The sequence below is a fragment of the Nicrophorus vespilloides genome, unplaced genomic scaffold, assembly GCF_001412225.1.
Source record: "Nicrophorus vespilloides isolate i.1.1-1 unplaced genomic scaffold, Nicve_v1.0, whole genome shotgun sequence".
NCBI lineage: Eukaryota > Metazoa > Arthropoda > Insecta > Coleoptera > Silphidae > Nicrophorus > Nicrophorus vespilloides.
Window position 1 is genome coordinate 53310 of NW_017099795.1, and position 10743 is coordinate 64052.

A 10743-nucleotide genomic window follows, 5' to 3' on the forward strand; every position below is an offset into this window, starting at 1 on the left:
TTATTTTTTAATAAATTTACTGTTAGTCTTTCGTTTTGTATACTTCATTTGTTTATTCACGTAAAGGTGCTTTGATTCATACAGTAAAATTTATTAAATCATTTATTTTATAGAATCAAACGTTTCTTTTATAAGTTATTAAGAATTCCTTGAAAAAAAAAACCTCATTTATTTATTTTCTATTATCAATTATTTGTTGTTTCCTCAGCCCTCTACGATTTTCTACAGCAGTCGTTTATTTTTTAATAAATTTACTGTTAGTCTTTTGTTTAGTATACTTCATTTGTTTATTCACATAAAGCTGCTTCGATTCATGCAGTAAAATTTATTAAATCATTTATTTTATAGAATTAAACGTTTCTTTTATAAATTATTAAGAATTCTTTGAAAAAAAAACTTCATTTGTTTATTTTCTATTATCAATTATTTGTTGTTTCCTCAGCCCTCCACGATTTTCTACAGCAGTCGTTTATTTCTTAATAAATTTATTGTTAATCTTTCGTTTTGTATACTTCATTTGTTTATTCACATAATGATGCTTTCAATAAATCAGTAACTTTTTTTTTGTTTAATTAATTTCCAATTAAGAATTCTTTGAAAAAACTTCATTTGTTTCTTCATTTGTATCTTATTGGCTTTGTTTTTTAATTTCCTGAAACTTCATTTCTTTATTTTCTGTTATCAATTATTTGTTGTTTCCTCAGCCCTCTACGATTTTCTACAGCAGTCGTTTATTTTTTAATAAATTTATTGTTAGTCTTTTCTTTTGTATACTTCATATGACGCTTTGATTCAAACAGTAACATTTATTAAATCAGTAACTTTTTTTTTGTTTTTGTTTAATTAATTTAGAAATTAAGAATTCTTTGAAAAAAAACTTCATTTGTTTCTTATTGGCTTTGTTTTTTAATTTCCTGAAACTTCATTTGTTTATTCACGTAACTGTGCTTTGATTCATACAGTAAAATTTATTAAATCATTTATTTTATAGAATCAAACGTTTCTTTTATAAATTATTAAGAATTCTTTGAAAAAAAAAACTTCATTTGTTTATTTTCTATTATCAATTATTTGTTGTTTCCTCAGCCCTCTACGATTTTCTACAGCATTCGTTTATTTTTTAATAAATTTATTGTTAGTCTTTTCTTTTGTATACTTCATTTGTTTATTCACGTTATGATGCTTTGATTCAAACAGTAACATTTATTAAATCAGTAACTTTTTTTGTTTTGTTTAATTAATTTCCAATTAAGAATTCTTTGAAAAAAAAACTTCATTTGTTTCTTATTGGCTTTGTTTTTTAATTTCCTGAAACTTCATTTGTTTCTTATTGGCTTTGTTTTTTAATTTCCTGAAACTTCGTTTGTTTATTTTCTGTTATCAATTATTTGTTGTTTCCTCAGCCCTCTACGATTTTCTACAGCAGTCGTTTATTTCTTAATAAATGTATTGTTAATCTTTCGTTTTGTATACTTCATTTGTTTATTCACGTAATGATGCTTTGATTCAAACAGTAACATTTATTAAATCAGTAACTTTTTTTTTGTTTTGTTTAATTAATTTCCAATTAAGAATTCTTTGAAAAAAAAACTTCATTTGTTTCTTATTGGCTTTGTTTTTTAATTTCCTGAAACTTCGTTTGTTTATTTTCTGTTTTCAGCACACTACGAATTTATGCATCAATTGTTTATTGGGAAATCTTAGTATGTTTATTCACTTTAAATTTATTGTTTTGTTTTATAGAATTCATATGTTTATGTCAATTGAGGTACTTTGATTCATACAGTAAAATTTATTAAATCATTTATTTTATAGAATTGAACGTTTCTTTTATAAATTATTAAGAATTCCTTGAATAAAAAAACTTCATTTGTTTATTTTCTGCTATCAATTATTTGTTGTTTCCTCAGCCCTCTACGATTTTCGACATCAGTTGTTTATTTTTTAATAAATTTATTGTTTATTCACGTAATGATGCTTTGATTCAAACAGTAACATTTATATTAAATCAGTAACTTTTTTTTTGTTTTTGTTTAATTAATTTCCAATTAAGAATTCTTTGAAAAAAAAACTTCATTTCTTTCTTATTGGCTTTGTTTTTTAATTTCCTGAAACTTCGTTTGTTTATTTTCTGTTTTCACCACACTACGAATATATGCATCGATTGTTTATTAGAAAATCTTAACGCTAAATTTATTGTTTTGTGAATTGAGGTGGTTTGATTCATACAGTAAAATCGTTGAAAGTTATTTAGTTTTTAAATTTATTTATTGTTATTGATTGGATTTGTTTGATATTAATGAGGTTTTTTGTGTGGTGTCGTGGGTTGTGTAGATAGATGCAAATGAAAGTACGGTGAATGAGTGAGTGAGTGTACATCTCTTCCAATTATTTTGTAATTGTCGAGGCTTGTCGTAGAATTCGTCTTCTTTTATTCATCTTCCTTTTATTATAAATTAGAAGGATCTGCGGGATGGATCTGCGAGAGAGGAGAGAGAGAGCAAAGAAGAGAAGAAAGGAGAGGAGGAGAGTGAGTGTTGGCTGAGGAGGAGAGGCAGCTGACCGTGGGACAGGCGCCTCTGAAAAAGTCGCACGGTCTAGACGCAGGCGCATCGCCAAATATCTCCCGGACCATTGACGTATTAAGGCATAGACTGACCCGGAATGCGAGCCAACAACGTTCACCATGTGGATGGAACAACAAGAACAGAACAGAAGACAAGAAGAACGAGCACAAGAAGAAGTGGTAGTAGTGGGAAGAGAAGGAAGCCGAGGTCTTTGCTTGAGTTGGAAAGAGAGAGAGAGAGGAGGAGAAGAAAGGCCAAACCAGATCTCTTTGTGTATGAGAGTATGTGGACGACGTGTCTTCTTCCCACTGCAGCCGCCGCCGCCAGAAGAAGAGAACTCCTCTCGCTCCCAACAATACCATTCATAAGAGAGATCATGATGATCATCGCGCGAGATGATGGTGTCCATAGAGGGGGAAAAGCCATATCCACATTTTCTTTCTTTATTTATCTCTTCTTCTGCGTTGAAGCTGCAAATATTTGCGTTCACGATATTTACCCGGACGGAGAGTGTTAATTCATTGGGCAATTCCGGCTGCTCTCGCTCAAGGATCCTCTCTTCTCGCGCTCCGGCGCTCGTGATCTCATTTAAGAGTCCATCCATCAAAATCGCAAGCCTGAATGGGATTATTAGTCATTCCATTATTGAGAGCGCGCGCGTCAGTTATAAATTGAGATATTTCTGGATCCTCAATGGGATTAAAGCTGCTGGGATAGCTAATTTTAGAACACGACGCTCACGCAATTCTCACACACACACACATTCTCTTTAAGTGCAATTAAAACCTTTCAACTATTATTACCACATACATCTGCTCAACAACAACAACAAGAAAAAAAACATCAAGCTAACATCTTCTATTTTCGACCGAGTAAGCATCAAAAAGTAGCTAGCAACCATTTTGTTAGTCGCCATTTTGTTAAAAAAAACAAACATTTTTGTTATGATATAGTCTTTTTTCCATACATCAATTTGTTGTATTGTCGCCATTTTGTTGCACGAACTGTCAATTTGACAGGACTACCGAAAAAGTCAAGAATTCCGATTGTTCTTCTCTTCGATAATTGGATGAGCGAGACTGAGAAACACAATGGTCCTTATTGTAATCCATGTAATATTATTCATATCTTTTATAAGTTTTGTTTTTTTTTTTTGATTTCTTCGAAAGCGTGCATAATTTCTGTTCGAAGATCTTTTGTGAATAGGAAGGGAGGTCCCTTCTCTCTGGGTGATCGATTCCCGAGAATTTCTTTCACTTCCTCGCGCCGTGGATGAGCGCCCATCAAAAGCGCAAAAGAAGGCCTACTTCGATCCAAAGGCAAAACCGTTTAATCCCAGTTAGGAAGAGAAGAAGAAGGAGGAGATTCCATCCGCGATAATACCGAAACGTCAAACTGTCCGCTCGATTAATTCTCGAAAAGAGAATATAACGTGTGTTGTGTGTGGTGAAGAGAAGAGAGAGAGAGTAAGAAAGAGATGGACGTATTTTGCGAGGAATTTCCAATTGAATTTAAATTAATCACGCGGGTATTTCTATGGCGGAAACGTTTAGAGACACGTACGTTGGTTGCCATGGACATGAAAACAAAAGAAGTAACATAACTTTGTAGGATACAATCATGATTCGCCTGTTTCGATCAACTTCATATACAACAACAATTTGTTTTTTTTTATTTACGAATTGAATAAAATAATACTTATATAAAAACTGAGAACAAATTATTTTCAGTTTGGACACCCTTGGATTTCGTTAAGAGTTCTTCCTGATACACCTGCGTACATTGGGTTGCCTACCATAAATATTTGAATAGAATCAAAATTTCTTTTCAAAGTTCTAAGAAACCTTAAGTAACAACTAAATTAATTAGTGACTAATTGGAAATAGCAAACCGCAAACGCTCCCAATTAATTGGCAATTAAATTGAGGGAAAGCCACGATTAATTAAACGCTGGAAAAGGTATGAAAAAAAAAATAATAATTAAACTCAATTCGGTGTAATTGGTGTTATTTTGTGCGTGCGAGATTAATTTCTATTTATGCTTTCCCAATTTCCACGCTGCTAATAGTCTCTTTTTCTTAATTGCTTTATTTACCAATTTCGATCGAGGAATAAATAATTTGTTTCCATGGTTTCACGCGGTTGCTGTTGTTGTTTTGATAACTTAGCAACGGTTATGAGGTTGTAACTTGATGTGTATGTAAACTAATGTTGTTCGAAGATTAATTAAGATATCGTTATTATTATATGAAGAAAACGGAATTATTCAGTCGGAAACTTGTACTTGTGGGACGTAGTGTGCAGCAGCAATTATGTAATATTTTAATTGATTGTTAGTGAGTCCATTTCACTGTGACAAGATAACGTTTGCACGCGCATAAAACGTCCGTAGTTTCGATAATAAAAAAAAACACACACACACAAATTATTAATGGTTTTACTTACCAAATGCTCTTCTTCGAAAAGTGTAGTGGATAGATTTCAGATTTGTGAACGTCTGTGGGAACTCTGCAATATAAAAAAAGAATATCTCAATGCTCAAGAGGGAAACGATAGATAGGCGTGTGTTTTCGTTGAATCAATATTTTACATTAAGATAAGTTTTGTGGAAGGACCAATCGGAGATATCTACGAAAAGCGATCGATCCACACAACTAAATTCGTTTCCTAAACGCGATAAAAAACAAAATTATATAAATTTAAAGCACGTTTTAGAACAGCGAAAACTCAATAATCTCATTTACGAACTAATTGGATTATTGAACCCTCCATAATTCGTGTCTTCTCCTTATATCGTGTATAAGTGGGACCTTTTTTTTACGACTCAGTCGTAAAATGAAACCATTCCTCTCTCTCTCACACACACAAAGCTTTTGATAAGTCTTTAAAAACTGTCAAAATAACTGAAACCTAACCTGAAGCTGTCAATTACGTAATCTGTCAAATTAGATATGTGTGTCAAATTGGAAATGTGGGGAAAATTAATTTCCGAAAACGACAAATAAACTAACGTTAATTTCGCAATCGCAGTAACCGGTTTTGCTGATGCGACCTTCGTACGCGTGTGTGTATGCAATTAACTATATATATTTAATTAGTAACCACTAGCAACGCGACATAGATTTTAGTTTTATGAAACATCTGCTGTGACATATATTTCATGTATCGAAAAGCCTGCTTTTCTATATTTTTCTTTTGTCTAAAACGAAAAAAACAATTGAATAATATGATAATTGTTAAAATTATAGTAAATTAAGCAGAAATAACAGAAAAATATTTGTAATTTTTTTTTAGAAACTGGACTTGTATGACATTTGCATACTTGATTATCTTCTCTTTTTTTTGTATATGGAAACAATTGAAATTATTCAAAAGCACGTTGATTTTGTTGCATAAAACGTAAAGTTGAGTCGTTTATACTTTGGGAGACAAATGATGGTAGTAAAAGAATTACATTAACAGTTACTTTACCAAATGAATAACGTGGAAGATCGATGAAAGTTCAACAAGGAAATGAATAGAAAATCTTTAATGGTATTATTGACGCGTATTATGTGATCGGAATGGAATTTGTGGAATTCCTTAATATTGTTAGTATGCGCGCGTAGAGAGTAGAACAGAACGAGTGAGCGAGCGAGAACGGAAGAAGGAATGCGGGGAATAAATTAATCGGAATGCCTACGCGACTTTCCAAATGCAAAAACGTTCCTTAAACTCCTGACCTTATCAAAGTGAACGTTTCCGATAAAATCCGCCTTCTAGAGAGCAAACTCTGACACACACGCGAAAAAAAGAAAGAAAACGAGAAAAACTAAAAGATTCTTCGGAAAAGTTTTATTATAGATTTTTCACAAAGAATGTTTCCTTGTTTTAAACGCTTTTTTCTTTTCTTTAATAGTCTTTTGTTCAGTTTTAATGATTTCACAAAAAAAAAAACCATTAACAATACAATACACATTTAAAGTTCGCATTCATTTTTAGTTTAAAAACTCGAAAAATTTAAGTTTCTTTTGTTTTAATGAAATTTAATAGATTTTTAACAAGTAAATTTATGAAAATAAAAGCAAAATTATAATAATTCAAGCTACAAACTAATTAAATTTATAAGTTGATAATAGTTATATTTAAAAATTATGATTTTTTTTGTTGTTAAATTATTGAAACATTTGCAAAGTTTGCGTATAGTCTTTTGTTCAGTTTTAATGATTACAATACAATACAGATTTAAAGTTCGCATTCATTTTTAGTTTAAAAACTCGAAAAATTTAAGTTTCTTTTGTTGCAATGAAATTTAATAGATTTTTAACAAGTAAATTTACGAAAATTATAATAATTCAAGTTTCAAACTAATTATATTTATAAGTTGATATTAGTAATAGTTAAAAATTATGATTTTTTTTTGTTAAATTTTTGAAACATTTGCAAAGTTTGCGTATAGTCTTTTGTTCAGTTTTAATGATTTCACAAAAAAAAACCATTAACAATACAATACAGATTTAAAGTTCGCTTTAATTTTTAGTTTAAAAACTCGAAAAATTTAAGTTTCTTTTGTTGCAATGAAATTTTATAGATTTTTAACAAATAAATTTACGAAAATTATAACAATTCAAGCTACAAACTAATTATATTTATAAGTTGATATTAGTAATAGTTAAAAATTATGATTTTTTTTTTTGTTAAATTATTGAAACATTTGCGTATAGAATTTATGTTTTTCACAAAAATTAGTGAGAATATTTTAAAGAAGTTTGATTATTTTAAGAGTTTCTCACCGTTTTTCCGTAATATAATGTTAAGTTGGAATCACCAATTAAAAAAAAACTCACTCACTATGTGGCTTCTGATATCTCGTTCTGCGTTCGTGTCCCGTATATCTTTGAATTTTATAATAAATGTGTGTGTGTATTACGTATTATATACATAGTCTATAGACACTGATAAGGAAATTCCACGGGATGATGATGATGTATGCGTGTGTAGTCCAGGCGCCAACAGTAATTATAACTCGCTCATCGTTATTATCGTAATTATTATATTTTTTTTGCAATTTAATCGTCGAATTGGGTCACTCGTGTTTCTGAACCGGACTCACACTTCAGCTCCACTATTCCCGAGAGGATACAACACTTTGGCTTTGGTAATTAAAGAAAAAAATTGAAGTTAAAAAGAATTAATTTGAAAAGTTAAAGTTTTGTAAACTGTTGCTTCTGGTTGTTGAGGATGATGATGATGGTGTGTAGAAGTAAACCACGTTCGGACTTCGCGACGGTCGTTGAGTGACTAACTGAGCAGTAGTAGGATATAAGCGAGAGGAGGATCCTCGGTGAATCCACCAGAAAATCCGTCGTCCTTCGGAGCTGAGTCGAGTTTGTACTGCTGCTGCTGTTGCTGTTACCCGGCAGGTGAGAGGAGAGCAACTGTTGTGTGTTGCAGAAGAGAACCGAACGAATGGATATGGATGGACGCACGCACGCACACATTCCGGCCCGACCCGAACTGCTGCTGCTTGCTATACGACTGCCCAACAACAGCTGTGTTGTTCGGTGGCAAAAAGCAGAACAACAACGACGACGACGTCGGTCGTCCTGTTTCCCACTCTTCCCATCATACACTTCTCCTTCTTTCTGGGGGGGCCGTCCGAACGTTTCCCCACTAAACTTCCACCCGAAAATACGATTAGCAAGCTCCGATGTAGAGAGAAACGAAACGCAAGTCTTTTAACCCCCCTTTTACGACCGAATTTCGCTGACGCTCCACATTCCATCCCCACGAATCGTAATCAAATTACAGTTACAACAACGGTATCTCCGGAGTTCCACATGGCAGGCTCCTAGGCCTCTTCAGTAGCCTCAACGTAATACAAACGCAAAATCACATCAAAAGTAATCAATTAGTTTGTTAATGCTATCCAAAATCATTTTCTTGTATTTAACAGTTATAACTCTTGAAAATTGTATTATATTCTTGAACCAAATATAATATCAAAATAAATTAAAACCATTGAAATCAAGCAGAAATTGTATTGAAATCATGAGAATTCAATAATTTTGATTATATATCTAGTTTTTAGCAATTTGGGTAACAATTTCATCTGAATTTTCATTGTATTATGTCTAAAATCATAAAAATACATAAGAAAACCATATTTTCTTTCATTTATATCTTTGAGTTAATCATTTTTTTCTTGTATTTAACAATTATAACTCTTTTAACATTAAATAATATTTATAAGTCCATAGTGAACTTACAAAGAGTGTAAATTAAATATCATGGAAAAATTGTATTCAAATCATAGGAATTCAATAATTTTGATTATATATTTAGTTTTTACCAATTTGAGTAACAATTTCATCTGAAACCTTATTAATTTTCATAGTATTATGTCTAAATTCATGAAAACACATAAGAAAACCATATTTTCTTTCATCTATATCATTGAATTAAGCATTTTTTTTCTTGTATTTAACAGTTATAACTCTGGAAAATTGTATTATATTCTTGTACTAAGCAATATAAATCAATATAAATTAAAACCATTGAAATCAAGGAGAAATTGTATTCAAATCATGAGAATTCAATAATTTTGATTATATATTTACTTTTTACCAATTTGGGTAACAATTTCATCTGAAACCTTATTAATGAAAACACATAAGAAAACCATATTTTCTTTCATTTATATCTCTGCGTTAATCATTTTTTTCTTGTATTTAACAATTTTAACTCTTTTAACTCTTGGAAATTATATAATAATCTTGAACTAAACAATATTTATAAGTCCATAGTGAACTTACAAAGAGTATAAATTAAATATCATTGAAAAATTGTATTCAAATCATAGAAATTCAATAATTTTGATTATATATTTAGTTTTTACCAATTTGGGTAACAATTTCATCTGAAACCTTATTAATTTTCATTGTATTATGTCTAAAATCATAAAAATACATAAGAAAACCATATTTTCTTTCATTTATATCTTTGAGTTAATATTTTTTTTTCTTGTATTTAACAATTATAACTCTTTTAACTCTTGGAAATTATATAATAATATTGAACTAAACAATATTTATAAGTTCATAGTGAACTTACAAAACAATATAAATTAAATATCAAGAAAAAAATGTATTCAAATCATAGGAATTCAATAATTTTGATTATATATTTAGTTTTTACCAATTTGGGTAACAATTTCATCTGAAACCTTATTAATTTTCATAGTATTATGTCTAAATTCATGAAAATACATAAGAAACCCATATTTTCTTTCATCTATATCTTTGAGTTGATCATTTTTTTTCTTGTATTTAACAATTATAACTCTTTTAACATAATCTTGAACTAAATAATATTTATAAGTCCATAGTGAACTTACAAAACAATATAAATTAAATATCAAGGAAAAAATGTATTCAAACCATAGAAATTCAATAATTTTTATTATATATTTAGTTTTTACCAATTTGGGTAACGATTTCATCTAAAACCTTATTAATTTTCATAGTATTATGTCTAAATTCATGAAAACACATAAGAAAACCATATTTTCTTTCATCTATATCTTTGAGTTAATCATTTTTTTTCTTGTAATTAACAATTTTAACTCTTTTAACTTTTGGAAATTATATAATAATCTTGAACAAAACAATATTTATTTCCATAGTGAACTTACAAATTAAATATCAAGTAAAAATTGTATTCAAATCATAGGAATTCGTTAATTTTAATATTCTATTGATAATGTATTTAGTTATAACTCAAATGGAACAAATTCATGTTAAAGTATTATGTCTAAATGCATGACAACACATTAAAAAAATATATTTTAAATGTAATTTCTATATTTTTTTTTTGGAATTTATTTTATAATTAACTTATAAATCCTTAATATTAACACAGATTTAGTATATTAATCAATTATTCATAGTAAAAATACAGTTTTAAAGTGTTTTGTGTAGTTCTACAGGTTTCATTTTCAGTAAAATTCAATAGATTCGAATGATAATTCGAATATTGTGATTTTTTGATAATTGAATATTAATAAATAATCATGAGATTTGTCTTTATTGATTCGTTTCTAACAGTAAAACGTTAACATTCTACAAAATTCATTTGCAATTGTTTAATAACCGGTGAGCTTGGAGTTCCACAGGGCAATGTTCTTAACCTCAAGCCG